At 45.1% G+C, this 19,138-nt stretch overlaps 1 protein-coding gene across 3 annotated transcripts in view; it reads left to right on the forward strand.

The window, feature by feature from the left end:
* Positions 1-19,138, forward strand: part of LARGE1 (LARGE xylosyl- and glucuronyltransferase 1) — a 559,679-nt gene that overhangs the window by 330,442 nt on the left and 210,099 nt on the right. The window lies entirely within an intron of this gene.

Below are 19,138 nucleotides of genomic sequence, written 5' to 3' on the forward strand. Positions count from 1 at the left end.
TCCGTCTCCTGGGCTCAAGTAATTTTCCTGCCTGGACTTCCCAGGTAGCTGGAACTACAGGCATGGGCCACCACACCTGGCTAATATTTTTATTTTTAGCAGAGACGAGGTTTCACCCTGTTGGTCAGACTGGTCTCGAACTCCTGACCTCAGGTGAGCCACCCTCCTCAGCCTCCCAAAGTGCTGGAATTATAGGCCTGAACCACTGTACCTGACCAGTTCTCCTGAGTTTTAAGAAGAGGTGGGCAGCTTGCTAGACAAAGGCCAGACAAGATAGAATTCTGCAACAATTTTAACTCAAGAAAGAGATACATTCTTCATCTGGCTCCATGCAACTTTCTTGACTCTTCCCCAGGTGGGATTTTACATGTTGGCTTCAGCCTAAGTGAAGAGGAAGGGTTTCCTGGAGGAAGCAGGAGCAGTAGCATGCCCCTGATGTCAGATCGCTGCTTGGGGAGTGGGGAGGGGGTGTTGATCTCTGGCCCCGAGAGATGTACGGCTTCTGTGCCTAGACCAGTGTTGTGGTCGATTGCTCGGTTTAAATAGAAAATTGTGCCAAAAGCAGCAGCTGCCTCCCCAGCCCTGAATAAGAAGAATGTATCTTTCTCTGAGTCAAAAAAATATATATTTCATATATGTGTGTGTGTGTGTGTGTGTGTGTGTGTGTATAATTATATAGTACATCCTATGTTCAGGGCATCCTTTGAGGGGAAAGTTTGAAATGAGGCCCCATTCTTCCCTTCAGGGAAGATCTAATCTCAAAGGGAAGCCAGGCAAGTGTGGAGAATTCATGGCTGTCAGTCCCCTAATTGAGTGGTCGTTGTAAAGCCTGGGTAATGCTGCCACTTTGATTTGCACATTGGCACCTACTATGCTTCAGAGTTCTGGGGTATCCGGGATTGGCATGATAATTTCGTCCAATACATACTGTCTGCTGCTTTGTATAATAGACCGCTCTCAAAGCAGAGCTGTCAGATCCATCATTTATTAAGCATTGGCAAGTGAGGGGAAAAAAGGGAAATTGATTGCGGGTGACAGGAACCTAGAGATGATTCCTGAAATGACACAGTCTCAGCAGGACAAGGAATCCTGAAAGCCTGGGATGGCCATTCACCTAACCCAAGTCATCAGGCAGCCTGTGCACAGACTCCCCAGTCAGGGGAACTCGCTGCCTCTCATGACAGCTCGTCGTGTCTACAAAGAGCTCTGGCTTTTGAAAGTTCTTCATATTCAGCCCAAAATCTCCTCTTGTAACTTCTCCCTTTGTTCTGGGTTTTACCCCTCACCATGCAGAATGAATCCCTCTTCCCAGCATCACCCTTCAGATGTGTGAGGCATCTATAACGGGCCCTGTGAGCCTTTTCTTCTTCCAGGGAAACCAGCCCAGTCCCTGCCTCCCTTCTAGGGGTGGGGATGACACGTGAGCTGGTCAGGGGATTAGTAAAGCCCGTTGGGATCCTCTCATCTCTACTTCGATAATGGTGTGAGCAGTAGCTCCAGAGAGAAACCTGACATGCTCCCGCAGACCTGACAGTTCAAAGCCTCAGCTTAACCCAGCCTCTGCAGAGGCTACAGGATGGATGTCTGCTCTCACGGGCCACTCTCTTCCCCTAATCTTGGTCCTGTTCTGAACCCAGGTCTCCTCTGTGTACTGCAGGACACAGGGAGAGGACAGGACTGGAGATAAGACAGGCTGTTGAAGCTGCATGCCTGTTCATTGCTCACAAGAATGAGGAATACGGCTCCTTGGGAAGCCTCAGTGTGTTGAGCAGTTTTAACTTTCCATACTGAGGAGTTAGCAATGGAGTTGCCTCCTCCTACCTGATGCTTCTGACCATGGCTGGATTGCCATCTTTGTCACCTGGAGGTTGCCACCTTTGCCCTATCTCTGCATCCAAATGAGGATAGAGGGTAGACACTTGAGCAATACAGTACTTGCCTGTGAATGTGATTAGTTGTGCCTTTAAATGACATTTGTGGTTTCCAAAATCATTGTCTAGAATGCTATGTTTTATTAACTGCTCTGTGTATTTTTTTTTAATGTGAGTATCTTACGGCAAATGCAAGGCTAATGCTTCCTGTGAAATGTTTCATTTTGTAGTTACAGCAACCCCATGAGTTGGTGTTACGCATCTTGAACCAATGTGGAAACTAAAGCTTACAGAGAGAAATTCATCTGATCTGTTTCACATGGCTTAATAATGAGTAGGACTGGGATTTGAAACCAGCCTGCTAGTCTCTAATGTTTGAACTTTTCGTCAATATCCTTTTTAAAAAATACATATTCCCGGTAGCTCATGCCTGTATTCCCGGCACTTTGGGAGGCTGAGGCGGGCAAATCACCTGAGGTCAGGAGTTCGAGACCAGCCTGGCCAACATGGGGAAACCCCGTTGCTATTAAAAATATAAAAATTAGTCAGGCATGGTAGCAGGCATCTGTAATCCCAGCTACTCGGGAGGCTGAGGCAGGAGAATCGCTTGAACCCGGGAGGCAGAGCTGGCAGTAAGCCAAGATCGTGCCACTGCGCTCCAGCCTGGGTGACAGAGCAAGACACCATTTAAAAATAAATAAATAAATAAAAATTCACCCATTCTTAGTGTATATTTCATGGGATTTTAGTATATTCAGAGATACGTGAACCTCACCACAATCCAACTTTAAACGTTTGAACTCTCCCAAAAGAAATCCTGCATCCATTAGCAGTCTGTCCCCATTTTCCCATGACCACAGCCCTAGGCAGCTCCTAATCTACTCTCTGACTCTATGGAACTGCCTATGGTAACAGGCAGTTACCATATTCTATATATTATGTTATATATAACATTATATATATATATATAAACATTTTATATATGGTAACAGACAGTTACTATATTATAAATTTTTTATATATAGGTAACAGCATATTGTATATAATGTGTGTGTGTATATATATATATATATAATATGGTATATATAATATAGTATAATATGGTATAATATATTATTCATGTAAATGGAATAATATACAACATATGGCGTTTTTCTGTTTGGTGTCCTTGACTTGGCATGACATTTTCAAGGTTTGTCCACGCTGTACCGCGTATTAGTGTGAAATTCCTTTTTGTGGCACAATAATATTCCACGACATGGCTATACCACGTTTTGTTTATCCATTCATCAGTTCAATGGACATTTAGGTGGTTCTTCGTTTTTTAATTCTTGTGAATAATGCTGCTGTGGACAGTCACATGAAAGTTTTTGTTTGCATGTATGTATGTTTTCATTCTCCTGGTGCATGTGTACCTAGAATGGAATTGCTGCTCATACGGGGACTCTGTGTTTAGTATTTTAAGGAACTCCTGAACCATTTTCCACAGCAGCTGGACCATTGCTTGGCGGCCGTTCTTAACTGCGTTTTTGAGTAAAGGAATCCCGTCTTCCGTGTTGTGGATAACCCTTCCCACATCCCTTTTATTCAGGTTCAGCAACTCTCCTGGTGGTTTCGGGACCTCATTGCACAAAGCAGCCATGCTGTAGAGTTTCTGAAGAGTACCTGATTAGAATCTCAACTTGGACCCGCCACTCTGTGACCTTGGGTTTGTCAGCCATTCTTTCTCTATCAGGCAAATGAATGGATGTGATGACTCAATGAGATATGATGTGTAAAAGCCTGGCACAGGCCTAGAGCATAGCAGGGACTCTTCATTCACCCAGCACTCTTGCCTAGATTTCTGCTGTGCGCTGTGAAAGCATGTGCAGAGGTGGACAGCACCTCTACAACCCTTACGTTTGGAGGATGGAGAGAGGCAGTTCTCCATGCCTGCCTGCCTGTTCAACCTCACCTCTCCCCACATACCTGCTCCCTGGGTCACTTTCTGCAGACGCACAGATGTCCCTTGTTTCCAGAACAAGTAATTCTCCCTCCAACCCAGGCCCATGACTCCTACTCTTCCTTCATACTGGAACTTTCTTTTCTCTGTTTTCTGGGTGACCATCCCACCCTTGCTTGACTGATCTCTGCATGTTCTTCCAACCCCAGCCTCTGTTGTCACTGCCTTGGGAGTTTGTCACGTGTCCAGATAGGTTCCTCCTCCTCTTTTTTTTTTTTTTTTTTTTGAGATGGAGTTTCACTCTGCCATCCAGGCTGGAGTGCAATGCCACAGTCTTGGCTCGTTGCAGCCTCTGCTTCCTGGGTTCAAGCGGTTCTCCTGCCTCGGCCTCCCGATTAGCTGGCACTAAAGGTGTCTGCCAACACACCCGGCTAATTTTTTGTGTTTTTGTTGGGGTTTCAGCATGTTGATCAGGCTGATCTTGAACTCCTGATCTGAGGTGATGTGTCCGCCTCGGCCTCCCAAAGTGCTGGGATTATGGGCATGAGCCACCACTCCCGGCCGATTCCTCCTGCTTCATACCACCACACGCACCATGGATTCCCCTCACGGCCCTTATCATGGCTGTCGTCTTACACTGAAGTGCATTTGCGTGATTCTGTAGCTAATATCCATGTCTCCCACTAGATTATAAGCTGTTGAAAGTCACTTGCTTGGGGTTCACAGGAGAGCATCACCTGCTCTTTGAACCCAGATGCCCGGGTGAGTAGAGAGTCAGTCCAGGCTGCCTGCCGCCCTCTCTAGATGCCAGGGCTGGCATCAAATCAGCTAAGTGTTGATGGACAGCCAGGCTGGAAGCAGGTTGAGCTTAAGAACGACTTGGAGCATTTCCTAACAGTTCCAGGAAAGAAACCCAGAGCGTGTGAGATCAGAATCGAGGACTGCCAGGGAAACTGGCCCATCTCCTACTCTGCATTCAACTTAATTAATCCTCCCTCATCTCCCTCCTCCTCTACCCTGTGGACCACCAGCTACTGATCATCGCGGTGTAAATGTCCAGATTCCTGTCCCCTAGGGCCTGGCTCCTTTTGCAGCAGACCTCCCTGTGACATGGTAAAAGCCCCATAAAACTGCATGCCTCAACCATACCTCAGCTTTCTGTTGAAACTGTTCTCTGTAGCCGTGATGTGACAGGCAAGCAGTCCAAACCCATGCCATCTTGGCCCCTGCAACTTGTAATAAGTAACTAAGGTCTGTAATTTCCACCCTACCCAGGCAATGTGTAAACTAATGCTTCCCTTGACTTCTGTGAACCACTGAAGTAACAATCAGAATGTCCGAAGCCTCTTACCCTCGCCCCCGCCCTGGAGGTGGTTTACAGAATGTCCAAAGTCCACTGGCCCGTGGAATGACCAAAGCCCCTCACCCCCACCCCCGCCCAGGAGGTGGTTTACGGGTGTAAAAGGCCTTGACACCCTCCTTTCAGGGCCATGGGTTGGAGAGACGCGAGTCCTCCGTGGCCGCCGGCAATAAAGACCCTGCAATTTGGCATAGTTTTGTCTTGGTGTTGACTTCCTATGCTCGCTCTGGTACAGCACTCCCACCCTCTCCCCAAGTCAGCGTCTTCTATTTCCTGCTCCTCGTTTGGGAGGAACAGCCCCTCTCCCCAGCCCCTCTGTTGCTTACTGCCTTTGAAGTATAAATAATAAACTTTACAGATGGTGACAAGAAAAGCCTCATTCGCTTCGTCCCTTACTTGGAGAGTGGCCCTAATCCGCTCTTCTCCTGAGTATGGCTCTTTAATGTGCCATTTCCCTTCTTTACGTCTCAAATACAGCCCTGGAGCTTCTTTGAAGTGTCACCCCTGTCCTCCACCTGTGGTTCCTCCTTAGGGTGTTCAAGAAGCCTTCCGCGGGTGCCCGACCCCCACCCGGTTTCTAAATCCTTTTCACTGCTGTGATGATAGTCTTCCCTCTTCCCTGAGCTTGCACCTGTGCTGTGAGTGAATGATCCTCTTCCATTTCCTCTTGGGCTAGCAATCCTTTCTGTAGTTGAGCTGCGAATTTCCATTAAGCCACTTTTTCGAATGGGCTGCTTCAAAAGCCAGTGTTGACGTAATGATGATAATGATTCGTTCCATTTATTGATAATGCCACTCGTTAGACCAATGGCTTCATGTGTACCGCCTTATTTAATCTCCCAACGATCACGCAGACAAAGGTGCTTTCATCATCCCCATTTTATGGATGAGAACACGAAGACTTACAGAGGTTAAGTGGCTTGCCTGGAGTCAAACGGTCACCAAAGAGAGACTGCAGTTCCCGTCAGGCAGAGGGACGCCCCACTGTGCCCTTACCTGCTTTGTAAACCAGGATGCCATGAGACCTGTTTTCCTTTAACAAACTCATTAGAATTTTTATATCCACATAGTCTCCCCCAGGAGATGGCACACGTTGATGATGTTTTTCTTTTGCTTGAATTGTCAACATCACGGCCCTCAAAGAGTGTTTATACCTGTAATTGGACAGGTAAGATTAGGAGTTTTCGGAGATTGAGATAAAGTAAGTGCCTTGCTAATTCCTTTGCTGCCTGAAGATGGTCTTTTGAGAAAATCATCTCCCACTTAGCTCCTCACTGTTGGCAAAGCAGTCTGCTAAGCACTGGGGATTCAAAGATGAATTAGACCTACTTCCTACTTTGAGAAGCTTTTATGTGTAAAAGGAGAAAGAAATGCAGAAGCAGACTTACATAGTATCTTATAGATATACACATGTATTTGAATGTATACATGGAATCTTTGTGATATAAAATTACATATTTTAAGCCGGGTGTGGTGGCTCACGCCTACAAGCCCAGCACTTTGGGAGGCTGAGGCAGGCGGATCACAAGGTCAGAAGTTCCAGAACAGCCTGACCAACGTGGCGAAACCATGTCTTTACTAAAAATGCAAAAATTAGCCAGGCGTGGTGGTGCATGCCTGTAATCCCAGCTACTCAGGAAGCTGAGGCAGGAATTGCTTGAACCTGGGAGGCGGAGGTTGCTGTTAGCCAATATCACTCCATTGCACTCCAGCCTGGGCAACAAAGCAAGACTCCATCTCAAAAAAAATAAAAAAAAAAAAAAATTGATATATTTTATCTTCACATATCAAATACCTATTACAACACATAGTTGCATTAGGTGCTGTAGGAGCTGACAGAGGAGCTTAGGACTCCTAATGCCTGTAAGTCAGGAAAATCTTTACGCTATTGGCTTAAATGATAAAGGAATGGGTTGCTTCATATAACTGATAAAACAGAGACAGGACAGATGTCGTGGGACTCTGGCTCACTTCTCCAAGGTTCTTTCATCTGTGTTCTCGGGCTGGCTCCCCTTTCGGTAGAGGACGATTTCCATCTGCCCCTGGGGCTGCAGGCTTGCCTTCCACTTTGGTTTCTCAGGCAGAGTTCTGTGCTGTACTGTGATCACACCATCTCAAGTCACATGCCCACTCCTTAACCAATTGTTATAACTAAATAAGTGGATGACTGCTGATCGCCTTGGTTAGACAGGGCCCATATTTTGAGCAGGCGTGAGGTCAGTCCCATCTAAAACCAATGGCTGCCACGAAATGAGAGGAAAGAGTAGGAAATAGAAGGAAGCTGTAAGCACTGGCTGATTACAGGTGCCTGCCTTGGGCATGCTAATTACGTTCAGGGCAGGAAGCCCATGGCTTGGGTTCCACTCTGACCCTAGAGTCTCCCGTGCTACTAGGCACAGCCTCATGGTGTGGAAGATAGCAGGTAAACTGCAGTATCAAAAAGGCTGCTGTACATGTCTGTCATCCCAAAAATCATATACACAATTGCCTTTAAAGCCACAAAATCCCTGTTTTATACTGTTTTATTTTTTATAAAGAATACACCCTTCTATCCTCCATTAGCACTTAACTTATTTACATGATTTGTAAGTGCATGGGATTCTTGGCTTTTTCTAAAAATTAAATCAACTCTGAAAGGGAAAGATTTGCCAACCCTTGTGTTTAGAAGAGTATGTTTCAGGATCTGAGGGCAGTTCCAAGACACTTGGCTGCTGCAGTGGTGATTTTAACAATAGCAACATCGTTAATATATGTATCCAGCCTCCTGGATGACTGTTCTGGAGAAGAAAATGTTCTAATCACAGCTTGCTTTTTCCTACCAAGTCATTCTAAAATGTTCTAGAGATTGTTAAAGGACTGTTCCTCTTATTTGAGGCTTAAGGAAATGCAATTTGCAAGAAAGTTAAATCTGAACCCTCCCCTCCACTGTGGGGCCAGGGACAAACCAAAGTTCCATTTCTGCTCCCCTACCCCACCCCCCGGGTTTCTTATTTGAAAAGGAAATACCCCTGCGGGACACTGTGGCTCATGCCTGTAATCCCAGTACTTGGGGAGGCCGAGGTAGACGGATCACTTGAGGCCAGGAGTTTGAGACCAGCCTGACCAAGATGGTGAAACTCCACCTCTACTAAAAATACAAAAAAATTAGCTAGGCATGGTGTTACATGTCTGTAATCCCAGGTACCCGGGAGTCTGAGACATGAGAATTGCTTGAAACTGGGAGGGGGAGATTGCAGTGAGCCAAGATCATGACATTGCACTCCAGCCTGGGTGACAGAGCAAGACTGTCTCAAAAAAGGAAGGAAGGAAGGGAGGGAGGGACCCTGTAAACCTTGCTTTGTACAGTGTAGATGAACTGAAATCAAGTACACAGAAGCTCTTCTAAACCACTAAGATGCCAGTAATATAGGAATATTATCATTAGCGTTAGTTACTTATATAGACTATGGCTATTTAGCAAAGTGTTTGTAAAAAGTTAGAAGTAATTAATAATGTATTGATGTCTTATTCTAGAAGAAGAGTTACTGTCCTTTATCGAACATGTTCTGGACACTTTGTATGTTTTGTCACATTGCAGAACTGACAAGAATATAGCCCTAAGCTTCTGGCGGTGATCTTACATGCATCGTCTCTACCAAAGCACAAGTCTCTTCTTAGACACTGTGCAGAATAATTAAGATAGCTCGTATTTACGTAGCCCTTACTCTGGGCCAGTCACCATAAGGCAGGCATTATTAGTTTTGCCCTTAGTTCATAGTGAAGAAACTGAGACATGGAGTGGTCACTTCATTCACCTAAGAAAATAGCAGGCTGGGTGTGGTGGCTCACACTTGTAATCCCAGCGCTTGGGAGGCCGAGGTGGGTGGATCACTTGAGGTCAGGAGTTTGAGACCTGCCTGGCCAACATAGTGGAACCCTGGCTGTACTAAAAATACAAAAATTAGCCAGGCGTGGTGGCGTGCACTTCTAGTCCCAGCTGTTTGGGAGCCTGAGGTAGAAAGATTGCTTGAATCTAGGAGGCAGAGGTTGCAGTGAACCAGGATTGCACCACTGCAGTCCACAGCCTGGGTGACAGCGTGAGACTCTGTCTCAAAAAATAAAAAATAGTAGAACTGGTTTTCCAACTTCTTAGTCTTTTTCCTAAGTCTGGAATTTGAGTCTCTATATATACTGCCTTTCTAAGTGTCAGAGTTTTTCAAAAATAACCCATTTTTGTGAACAAGATCCCAAACAAAAATAAATAGAAAGCAAAAATAAAATGAAAAAGATAAACCAAACAATATCGGATTTATTATTTCCTTCCTGATAGGCAAGAGAATACATGCCAATGTAAAAATGTACTGAGTGCATTGCAGAGAGAAAGTTAGGAGTTTTTAAGTGCAAAAGTGGGATAAAAGAGAGGTGTAATGAAGGAGTCTGAAAACTTTCTGGGCAAGGCAGAATGAGTTAATAGGTTTGTACAGAGTTGTTGAAAACAATAGTATAGTTCATTGGCCAGAAGAGAAGAGTGTTCCTTTAGTCCTGTCATAGTTCATTCAGGCTAGTAACAAAATAGCGTAAACTGAATGGCTCATAAACAGAAATTTATTTCTCAGAATTCTGGAGGCTGGGAAGTCCAAGTTCAAGTTGCTGGTAGACTCAGTGTCAGATGATTGCCATCTTCCTGGTTCATGGATTACCCTGCTCTCTGTGTCCTTACTTGGCAGAAGGGGCAAGGTAGCTCTCTGGGGCCTCCTTTATAAGGGCACTAATTCCTCTAGTGAGGACTCTACCCTCATGACATAGTCACTCACCGTGATAGTTAAGATTGAGTGTCAACTTGATTGGATTGAAAGAGGCAAAGTATTATTCTTGGGTCTGTCTGTAGGGTGTTGCCAAAGGAGATTAACATTTGAGTCGGTGGACTAGGAAAAGCACATGCACCCTCAGTCTGGGTGGGCACCATCTGAGCGGCTGCCAGCACGACCAGAAAAAAGCAGGCAGAAGAATGTAAAAAGACTAGACTGGTTTAGTCTTCTGGCTTACATCTTCCTCCCGTGCTGGATGCTTCCCACCCTTGAATATCGGCCTCCAAGTTCTTCCGTTGTGAGACTCATGCTGGCTTCCTTGCTCCTCGGCTCTTCGATGGCCTACTGTGGGACCTCACCCTGTAATCATATGAGTCAATACTCCTTAATAAACTCCACTTTATGGAAACATCTATCTTATTAGTTCTGTCCCTCTGGAGAACCCTGACTAATACACTCACAAAGGTCCTACCTCCTAATACCACTACACTGAGGACTAGGTTTCAACAAAGGAGTTTGGTGGAACCACAGACACTCAGACCACAGCAGGCCCAGTTAGAGTATGCTGTGATCATGCCCCCTTTGTGGCTTCAGCTGTTTCAGGGTAGTCACATGGAAATACAAACTTTAGTTTTGATCTGTCCTCGGCAAGTGCTACAGGGGATGGAAAACTCTGTTTTTACACTATCTAGCATGCACTGCATAAGGTGACCAAGGCCGTCAAGGGCTTGGGAGAGCATAAATAAGCAAGATAATTCAGATAGTGGTCAGTGCTGTGAAAGATGTAAGAACACAACACGATGGAGACTGAAAGGAAAGTTCAAATGATAAGAAGGTTCCGCCTTGAGAAGATGCTGAGAAAGTGTTCTAAGCAGAAGGAAAGGCACGTGCAAAGGAGAGAGCCTGTGATGTTTGATGGAGAGAAAGGAGCCCTCTGTGCGTGTGTGGGTGAGGGAGAGAGTGTTAGGGAGTGGAATCATGTTCACATGAGCCTTGCTGATGAATTGCAAGGAGAGAGTACAGGGAACTGGGTTAGCATCACTGAGTGGAGTGTGGCTCTCCCCATGAGCCCTGGGGTGCAGTTATCTGCATGGAGGCAGCGCAGAGAGAGGACAGAGACTTGGACAGTTGCCTGCCCTCTCTTGGACTTGCCCTGTGATCCCAGAGAAGCCGATTGTCTTTCTTCGCTGTGGTTTTGCAGAACCTCCTGGCTGTTGGGAAGCAGCACTGGCAGAGGAGGAAACAAGACTCCAGTGTCTCATCTTAGATGTGACAGAGATGCCAAGTAACCCAGTGCGTTTGTGCAAGTCTTTGAATCTCATGGAACCTCATGTTTCTCATCTGCAAAATGAGCGTAATATTAGTTAAGCTGCCATCCTGCGAGGGCAGTTGTGAATATCAGTTGGGAAAATTGGTGAGAAAACAGTTTGAAACCATTTGAAATAGACAAATTTGTAAGGAGTTGATGCTATGGATCTAACCTATGAAAATAGAACATGGCGGCCTGACATCTAATCTTTTAATGAAATCATCATCATTTTCTTCTACTGTTTTGAGTAGTAACTGTGGTAGACACTGTCCTGAGAGCTCTTCTACTGCATTAATCTTTGTTGTATTTTAGTAGCAGCTTAGTCACTTTATTCGTTTAATTAAGCTATCAAGTCGCATTTAACCAAGGGAAACTTCCTCAGTTAATATTGATGACAGCACACACAGGCCATCTCCATTTTACGGGTGGGGAAATTGAGGCACATCAGTTCAATTCATTGCTCAGGACCCAATAACCTGTAAGTGGAAAAGTTCCAGATCTGTCCCCAGGGCTTTTTGGCTGCAGAGCTCATCAAAGACCATATGCAAAGCTTTCTCTCGGCAAAGCTTTATACAGCTGTTTGGCATCAACACTGTTTATAAATTAAGTAGTGCTCAAACTTGGCATCTGTGCCAAAGAGCTTAGAAAGTTAACTTCGTGTATTTGTCTTGCACCTGTGTTAGCCAGGGATTAGGCATCGCCTTGCACAAAGTAGCACCTTTCAAATGAGAGCCTTCACTAGAGATTGAGCCACTGCTGTGTACTTTGCAAATAGAAAGTATCTTGTGACTGCAACCCAGTCAGAAGATGGAGAGCCCTGGTCAGCACATGGGATTGGAGAGCCTCTTAATTATTTCAGAAGTCTGGGCACACTGATGTTTATTAGCTTTGTGCTATGCAGATGTGGACCTCAGAGGCTGGGTACCGGGAGTCACTGTTAAAAATAAAGGATCTTGAGTGCAGCTGTGTGGCTGTGAATCCCAGCCCCAGGACATCCTAACTAGGTCACCTTGGACAAATGGTTCATTCCCTCTGTCTGCAGGTTCCTCATCTGCAAAGTGGGTATGATCGTACTGCCTACTTCATAGGGTTGTTGGTGGTGTGGGAGTGGGTGTTGAATTGGAAGAGTCCACGTAAATAAAGCATGTTGGCCAGTACTTGGACCGGCTCTCAGACTTGGCTGTCATCACAATTAAGTTGAACCATTTTGTCATCTCCACAAATGTCAGATGTGAACATATTTTTAAAAAAACACCATGCTCAGGTCAGGCACCGTGGCTCACGCCGGTAATCCCAGCACTTAGGGAGGTCGAAGTGGGTGGATCACCTGAGGTCAGGAGTTCGAGACCAGCCTGGCCAATATGGTGAAACCCTGTCTCTACTAAAAATACAAAAATGAGCCGGGTGCAGTAGCGTGCCTGTAATCCCAGCTGCTCAGGAGGCTGAGGCAGGAAAATTGCTTGAATCCAGGGAGGGGGTGGAGGTTGCAGTGAGCCGAGACTGTGCCACTGCACTCCAGTGTGGGCAACAGAGCAAGACCCTGTCTTATCCACCATGCTTATAGGGATATCCATTTGGACAGGGATGGTTTTAGCAGGAAGGAATTTGAAAGAGTACCCTGGAGCTATGTACCAGAGCACTGCTACTCTCCTCACTTACACAGGCATTAAACACAATTTTGACTTTAATGGGATACTCTGATAATTTCTGTTTTGTCCTAGAAATGGATTGTTAGAGAGGCAGCATCACAGTGGATTATGTTGCCTTTCAAAACAGGGTGCACAGTGCCTGCTCCCCACCATATCCTCCTCTCACTGTGGATACTCGATTTTTGTCAGATACTGTTCAAAGTCCCCAGGACGAGGACAGTGTGTCGCCCTTCCACACGAAAGCAATTTAAAACATGTTTTCCTTTTCTCAAATAGCACACAAACAAGCATACTATGAGGTGAAATTTAAAATGTGCACAATTGATTAAAATAAAAATTGAGACTTCAAAGAAATCACTTGCTCCCTGATAAGCTAATTTGGGCTGTGTATTCATTCTCGAGGGCTCTTAGGAATTGTATAAGTGAAAGAATTTGCAGAGCTCTGGGAGCTTCCAGCCTGTGCCTCCAGACAGATCAGGTCTGAGTCCCCACTCCGCTTCCTGTTTGCCGTGCAACTGGAATTTGTTACTGAGGGACTTAGTTTCCTCTGCAAAAAATCAAAATACCGCCTTCCATTTCAAAGGGTTTGGGGGAGACAAAGGATGTTCACAGACGTAAAGGGAGAGTGCGGTGCCCCTAGGTGGTTTGCACCTAGTCAAATCCCCCACTCCTTTGTCTTCACTTGAAAGATGCAAAAATGTCATTGGCAGTGTCAGAATCAAGATGGGCCTGCTTTGCGCCCTGGGCTTTGGACCCTCCAGCTCCAGCTCCTTCCTTGCTCTTTGTGCCTCTCAGCTATAGGGGCTTCGTCTGGGAGCTTGGAGCGTTGCCATCCCTCGAAGGCGTCTCCCTCAGTGACGCATTGGCTCATCTGTCACCTGCCAGTGGCCGACAGGGCCCCATCGGTCTTGCTGTTACCTATTTATCTACCTGCTTTTTCTTCTTTCTGTCATCACTCATTTAGTAATTCAACAGTATTCTGTCACTCACTCTGTTCAGAACACTGCCAATGACACTTTTGTATCTTTCTATTCTGAAATATTCCAGGAAACTCTTAACCATTTATGGAGCCATACAGCCACATCAATGTGTCGGCCTTTCATCTCAGCAAAACTTTCGCATTTCAGCTGCCTCGGGAATGGTTTTCTTTTGCTCCTGACCTTGTCTTCATTGCATAGTAATTTAGCCACATCTTGAATTCCTCTTTTCTGTTTCAGTTCAACAGTTTTGTTTCAGCCGTCCCGCACTAGCCTTCAAGACTGATGAATTCATACTATTCCAAAGCTTTTAGCACCTACCCAATGCTGGGCACAAAAATGAGGTTGTAAGACCGAGTTATGATTGAGTTGCAATTTCAGATTAAGTGCTAGATTGTCTAGGCAGAGCCCCTGTGATTTCTCCTTCATAGGCAAAGAACTGAGGCTCAGGAGAAATGCAGCCAACCAACATTTTAATTAAAAGGAAGTTTTGGGAAGATTCTTTCATCTTCAGAATTTTCTCTCACCTTGAAGTGAGCATCGAGCATTGTCTTTTAAATTATTGAATCTGGGCTGGATGGGATAGCTCAGTTGAGAAAATGCATTCATCTTTTTTGACTACTTTTATCAGAGGTTCTTCTGTGTGACCCTGCATGCATGCGGGTGTGACGACCGCAACCTCTTTCTAGTTGTATGCAGTAATGTATAAAACCGCTTCCTGCTCTTCCCTGCGTAAAAATTCTTGCACTGCATTTTTGCGTTAACACGTGTAGTAGGTGGCCAGCTATCAGAAAACAGCATGTTAGTGCCCTTGGGCTTTTAGAGTGTCCCTAAATTTGGAGGAAGACGTAGAACAACAATACTATTAACAATTCCGTATACTGTGAACCAACACTGTCATATTAGGAGATGCATATCTTCTCAGCTGCCTTCACAGAAGGTTTGTGTTGTCCTTATTTTACAAGAAAAGATTCTGAGACCAAAGATGTGTCTGGCTGAGGTGGGTCTCACAGCAGTTGAAGGGGGATGTTTGGGTATCAGGCTTAGCTTAGCTGAAATTCTTGCCACTTTCTCCCAAGAATATGTAGGCGACAATAAAGAGAAAAACAGAAGTAATAGAGAAGAGTGCCCAGGGAATTGGCAACAGTGGTAGGAAGAGGTGGGCAACAGAGAAAACTCAAGGAGTGGAGCAGCTTTGCAGCTCAGCATGACGGGCAAAGAGCTACCAAAGTGTCAGACCTGTGGGCTTTGAAGACAAAGCGTCTCCACCGTGTTTGAATATAGAGAGTGTCAGAGGGGATGTAAAGGGTCAGTAAGTACCTCTAAGTCAGGGCAGTGCCTTCAAATGTGAACGTTCACCTTACTGAGCAGGGAAGCTATATCGGATTCCAGGTACTGTGGCATCCGCTGTCAGGTTGATCTTACTCTCGCTGGAAACCAAAATCAGAAGCATTGCAGCAGTGTACTAGATAATGAATAGAGTGATGAGTTAGAAAACAGTTGGCATACAAATAATTCTATTTGGAGTAATAATAGTGGTTATAGCAACAATACATATTTACAGAGTAGTTTTCATGTTCTTGGCACTGTGCTAAACACTTTCCATGCACTATTTCATTTAAATTGCACTATATCATTTAAATAGCGCCTCAGTCCTTTGTGCGAGATGAATGAGGTGGAAAGAAAATAAGGACAAAATGACAGGGATTCCTCTTTATTCTCTAGTAGGGAAGCTGGGCAAGGTTCATGGTTGATGTTCCATGGAGCTTCTGGCATGAATAAATGAAGATGGATAAGACGCAGTCCCAGCCCGTTAGTAATGTGAACTTGGTAGGAATAACTTACGGAGATACAGAAATATGATGTACTCTTGCATGATGCTGGAGTAGTCAAGTTATTTACAATGATCCAGTTGGGGAAGCAAGTAATTATGCCTGAGCAGAGCCCCCATAGCTCCAGGAAAAGAAAAGTGCTTCTGGAGGCAGAAGTTGGAAAAGGAGGAGGAAGTGGCCAGAAGTACAAGGCGGGGAAACCATTTTCTAACAAAACAGTAAGATGTGCATGTGAAGTCACTGCCTTCCCAGGGACTGGGACCGTCTTTTAGAGACAGGAACGCTACCCCACCCAGTCCCATCTACGCGTTGCCCTGTCCCCTTAGCATTTCCCTTCATCGGAGCTCCTGCAGGATGATGTTTGCTTCTTGTTTCTTTCTGCTAGTAGGATGTCAGCTCCCTCAAGCCAAGGCTTTGTTTTGTTCATTGTAGTAGTCTGTTTTCATGCTGCTGATAAACACACACCCAAGACTGGGTGGTTCATAAAGAGAAAGAGGGTTTAATGGACTCACAGTCCCACAGGGCTAGGGAAGCCTTACAAACATGGCAGAAAGTGAATGGCACATCTTACACGGCGGCTGACAAGAGAGAATGAGAGCCAAGCAAAAGGGGAATCCTGTTATAAAACCATCAGATCTCGTGAGATTCTTACTACCACAAGAACAGTATGGGGAAGCCACCTCCATGATTCAGTTACCTCCCACTGGGTCCCTCCCACAACACATAAGAATTATGGGAGCTACAATTAAGGATGAGATTTGGATGGGGACACAGCTGAACCATATCATTGCCCTCCAGTGCTCAGAACACTGCCCTGCACATAGTAAAGTGTCAAATAAAAATTTCTTCAATGACTGAATGATAGTTTGAAAAGGCTTAAGAAGCGTCTGAATATAAAGAGAGTTGTCCTCTTCCCTCTCCCGCCACCACCACTCATTTTGTGGTCTGCGCGGCACCTGCCGCTGTTTGGCATTATGGATCTTAAATAGTTATTTTTCTGCTGCCTGTTTTCTCCTGCTGCAGTATAAGCTCCACGAAGGTGGGCATCTGACCTTGCTTTCTGTTTTCTTCACCTCTGTATCCTCAGCACCTAGCATCATATGTTGACATACAAGTACTTGATACATATTTGTTGAATGAATGAATGAATGATCAAATGAAGGCTACTGCTGGCAGACTGAGCGGACAGGGGCAGGTGGTGAACTACAGTTAGGTTGTGAAGGGGAGCCTGTGCCAAGCCAAGTGCTCTAGGGAAAGGAGTGCTTTGTGAAGTTTTTGAAGTTGGGTGTTGTGATTACATCTGCACTTCATAAGGAGCACTGGGTGTGGTCCCCGGGAGGTTTAGAGAGGTAGGTTATATCTCGAATGATGATGACTCCTTGTGTCTTAGACTATTATAAAGCATTTTCCCAGATCATGATGATTAGCGCATGATTTATTTTTGGAAAACTCTTCCTTAAGTGCTGGGTTATCAGAATTAACATTTTCAGGGCAAATAGTGGTAGGGGAGCCATTTGGCTTGTGAGGGTGAATTCTGTATGACGTTCTTATGTTGGTATTTTATCTTTACTAATTGGTAAAATATAATACTTATGAATGGTGCTGAACTGTCAGTAACTGTAGCTACTAAAGCTGTCCTGTAAAACCATCCAAATGCCCTAAGACAGCCCCAAAATGAGAATGGCCTCACTCTGTTGGCCATGAAAAATTCCTGAAAACATGCCAGCATGTTAACAAACTTCCATGGAATTGACCCTCGTGCCCTCTCGTTCACTTTTCTCTTATTTCCCTCCCCATGTCTTATTTTCCGTCCCTTCTGGACTGATGGAAACGTTGTACATCTGCACTGTTTGATATGGTAACCACTACCATTTGGTCACAGAGCACTGGAGATGTGCCTGGCATAAAGAACTGAGCCTTAATTTAATCTAAGCTTGATTAATTGTTTAAATTTAAACTGCCACATGTGGCTAATGGCTACTATATTCAAGCACAATTCTAGACATTTGGAAGTCAACCATGTTTGAAATTTCACCAAATCATTTGTGCACCAACCAAGTGTTTGACCCCAGAGCTATAGAAAGCCTCTTCCTGAGAAACAAATGGCCAGATTCCTCGCCAGCGCTTTTACTCTGAGGCTAACTTGAGTAGCACGATTGAATTAAATAAGATTCTCATTGTTAAAGTGCTTCACACAGTGCCTGGCTTGTAGTTAATGCTTAATAAATGATAATTATTTAATCTTCATGGCAAACCTAAAGAGAGATATCGTGATCTCCATTTGGCAGATAGGGAAACAGAAACAGAGTTTCACATCGAGTGCCCGTGAGGCCTCACCACCAGTGAGCAGCAGAACAGAGCTTCCTTGCCCATGTTGGTGTGTGCTTTCCCGCACACCAGGCCAAGAAGGAAACTTATTTTCTCGATTTCAGTGAGTTTTACCCTCTTACTCAGCTAAAGGAGGTCATCTCAACAACAGCTCAAGCTCTGCCTTCTTTGTGGCAGGTTCTTTGTCTTTCTTGATCAATAAGTCTACTGACTCTTCAAGATGGATGGGCACTTTCTCTGATTACTCAGCTTGGCAGCTGGAGGAAAGGCCTTTACAGCTAAAGCGCTCTCTGAAGGTCCTGCCTCGAGAAACTCATGAGCCAGAAAAGCAAGCAGAGGAATAGATGCTGGGGAGGAGGACCTTAGGCAGCTGTCAAAAAACCCATCAGAGCAATGCAAATCAGAATGAGGGGAATCGGTGATTTTTATCGCCAACGTGGAGTGGCGATCAGGGAGTTCAGCAGACCTGCGACAAGGACAGGAGGCAGCTTTCAAACTCCTGATGCTGGTGAACTGCGTCTTTCTCACATGCTGGAATGAGACTCTTTATCCCCTTTGTCTGAGTCAGTGCCTTTTTGATGATTCAGGCTCAGCAGTTACCTGTCGGGTGGATGAACAGGTAAATGAATGAATAATTTGATAAGTAAAAGTTTACTGTTGCCCTGAAGCACAGTCCTTCTTGGCAAGGGGTGGGGGGAAACAAACAAAAAAAAACTTGCTACTGCAAGCTTGCAGCAATCCAGAAGGGCCAGAGAATAAACCCAGGCTGCAGTCACTCAGCCATAGCAAATGTAAAAAGGAATATTTGCCTCTGCAATATGGATCTAGCCTTTTGATAAAAGTCATAGAATTACAATAAGAGCCCAGTTATATAACCCAGGGAACAGATTTGATGGGGACCTCGATACATTCTTCTAAATGTGTTGCAGAAATTTCCGCCTCAGATTTCTGAGGATTCTGCAGCCTTCAAACTGAATTTGGGGGATGAGAGCTGGAGACACTCAGCTGGGTCTCCTCTCTTCATCAGAGGGACAAGGAGAAAGCACCAGGAGTCCATGAAGACGACTCAATCAGCAGTGGGCG

This window comes from Sapajus apella, unplaced genomic scaffold (genome assembly GCF_009761245.1).
Source record: "Sapajus apella isolate SASKATOON/1434 unplaced genomic scaffold, GSC_monkey_1.0 scaffold162, whole genome shotgun sequence".
NCBI lineage: Eukaryota > Metazoa > Chordata > Mammalia > Primates > Cebidae > Sapajus > Sapajus apella.